Source organism: Triticum dicoccoides, chromosome 7B (genome assembly GCF_002162155.2).
Source record: "Triticum dicoccoides isolate Atlit2015 ecotype Zavitan chromosome 7B, WEW_v2.0, whole genome shotgun sequence".
NCBI classification, from domain to species: Eukaryota; Viridiplantae; Streptophyta; class Magnoliopsida; order Poales; family Poaceae; genus Triticum; species Triticum dicoccoides.
The window spans coordinates 693,709,827-693,713,003 of NC_041393.1; positions in this window are offsets into that span (position 1 = coordinate 693,709,827).

Here is a 3,177-nt window from a genome sequence, read left to right on the forward strand (position 1 = left end):
GAAAATAAAGGAAGGCCATTAGATTTCAGTCCAACCATTTGGTCAAAATCAAGCAAAACTAAGTTTCTTCCCGTCAACGGTCAAAATAGGTACTCCGATAAAAAAAACCGGGGAGATCCATGCATGCATGTCTCCAGTGTTGCGAACAAAATCCATGCGAGGGACTGAAGGTGTTCGCGGCCCGTTGGCAACATAGTGCATGGGTATTCTTCAATAGTGCGAGGACGAGAGGAGTTGACATACTATGATCACCCACTAAAGCACTAGTAAAAAACACCTAATAGTCCCGGTTCGTAAGGGCCTTTAGTCCCGGTTCATGAACCGGGACTAATGGGCCGTTACTAATACATCCACCCATTAGTCCCGGTTCAAACTAGAACCGGGACTAATGGGCCTCCACGTGGCTATGTGCGTCGAGCCCAGTCAGGGGGCCTTTGGTCCCGGTTGGTGGCACCAACCGGGACCAAAAGTCCATGTTTTTTTTGGAAAGTGGCTGCTTTAGGGGTTTTTGGGGTTATTTTTAGGTCGTTATATTAGCTAGCTAATAGAGAGAAGTGTCCTCTCTTATATCTTCGTCCTTGGTTTACGAACGCTGCTGCTATATATGTTTATTTTACCCGCTGATATAATAACTCATGCATGCTCACATACATCAGCATATATAATAACAAGTACTCGTCCTACTAATCATGCATGCATCATCATACAACTTCTACTCGTTATTAATAATAAGTCATACGATCATCATCCTCATAGTCATCGAACCCAAACCTACATAATTATTCTTAACACATGATCATCAGTATCAGGTAGGACCTAAACACCCTTAAGGTAAAATATCATAAAACAATATAGACCCTGACTCTCCATTATGAAGAATGGCGATCATCCTGTCTCCAATTTTTTCCCTTCGCTGAATGTTGCTTTCAAGAAGCTCCTTACGACTGTCCATACATTTTTTCCATTCTTTGATTGTCATGTCTCCACTTCTTTTAGAAACCCGGTATGGACAGTTGAGATTCGTAAGACGACCTGGTTGTATGTTCAAAACATGAAAGCTACCGTGTGTATACATCAGATGAAGCACACAATCATTTGGGATTATCTGTTGAAAAACATAGTAATAACTTCGTAGTTAGCAATGATATGATGTACTAGTTTTAGAAGTGTGCAAAAAGATACACGAATGTCGTAATAGTATAAAATCTTACCAGGGTATCTCCATGGTAGTTACCGTAGTTCAACACGTGCACTAGTGGCACGTATTGACCATAATGTTGAGGAGTTCAATTGTAGACATTGTAATTCTCAAGATCAGTACAAAATGCGACCAGATGATTTTTCTCCTGATAAGTTAGTTCGGAGCCTTCGGTGTAGTAGGTTCTGTCTACCATCTTCCGCACATTCTTTGAAGAATGAAAATAAGCTGTCAATGGAGAATAAGTTATCAACTATTTTAAAATAAACAATATAAATTACTTAATAACTATGTTATGCTCACATGGGGAAAGAATTGGAGGTGTATCCACAAGGATGAAAATCGTAGGTCTCTCTTGCTCGATTGTAGGATCACCAAGATCCATGGTAACAAGCATACCCTCATCAAAACCATACATCTTGTAAAGTGCTTCCTAATTTTTGGAACCAAAATGGGTTACACTCTAAGCATTGAACAGCTTTACTTGAAAATCCACACCATGATGGGTACTTAGGTAATTTTTTTGGTTTCGAAACTTTCATGGTCTTCAAAACCCATCATCTCCAAGACATAGCGTCTTGAAAAGTATGGGATAAGCTAGTCGAATTGAAAAAGATGAAAAATATTGTCATGATTAAAATAGTTGAAGTCATGAGTAATTACGAAAAAAAATTATTATCGTCGGTTGCGTACCGTATGAACATCGAAGGTCTCCTCGAGCTTAATGCTGAAGCGACGATCTTCGTCCAGCTCAATGAACCTGTCGCAGATACCTCGGTCGTCGTGGCACCAGTCGCACTCCCCCGAGCGGTTTTCGTCGTCCGATGAATACGACATTTCCGGCCTACGTTCATAATTCAAATATTAAACTAGATCATTATTATTAATCACGAGTTAACTATCGATGATCGATGTACGTAGCTCCTCCTTTCATTCCCGAATGCATTATTATATCAAATTGTCTAGCACACGGGAATGAAGGAGAACTTATCCAATATGAGCATTCAATAAGCAAAACTAAATCATAAAATAAGCAAAACCAAATCATAAAATAAAGTATAGTATTCAAATTAGCATGCATTCAATAATTATAAACAAAAGTGCATCATCTCTTGGTGTCCGTACATCGTCGAATATTATCACTAATACAACTAGAACCGTAGCGCCCGACGGGTATCGACGCGGGCGGTGGACACCAAAGATAAGGAACCATCACAGAATCATAGCTCCAGTGAGATCCCTGAAGAACCTGCCAAGTATTGTCGAACCTGCCCTCCAATGCAACCATGTAGCGACGGACGTGCTCGTTCTCCTCGCTGACATGGTGACGTACCACCTCCGCGGTGTCCGGATGCCTCACCACCGTCACTGGCCCACGCGACCGCCACCAAACAAGGATCGGGTCAACAACGGGCTGCCTCCTCACCAACCTACGTCCCCCGAAAGATAGCACCTCCCAATACCAGCCCGGCGGAGCCCAGTTCCGAACATGGCCCTGATCAAGCAGGCCTCCACCGCCGAGTCGACGACGGCGAGGATGCGGGATAGGCATCGCCGACGTCGATGCGGGAACTACTTCTATATATAGTTAAATAAAAGTAGTTTTATTAATTAAATCAACTATCTAGTTCAACTACTAAGCACTTACTATAAATAAATAAGTAGTACTTACTAAAAACAAACTACTTCTATACATAGTAAAATAAATTAGTTTATTAAATCAACTAGCTAGATCAACTATATATAAACTACTTCTTATTTTTTTTCCTTTTTCTAAATACTATGAACAAAAAAATCATTAAAATTCTATGAACAAACTTAATTACTACACATCTAATCTAACAAAAAAAAAATCTAATCTAACAAAAAAATCTATGAACTACATATGTAAATTACTACATATCTAACCTAACAAAAAAATCTAATTAATCTAACAAAAAATCTAACATAATATAAACAAATTAATTACTACACATCTA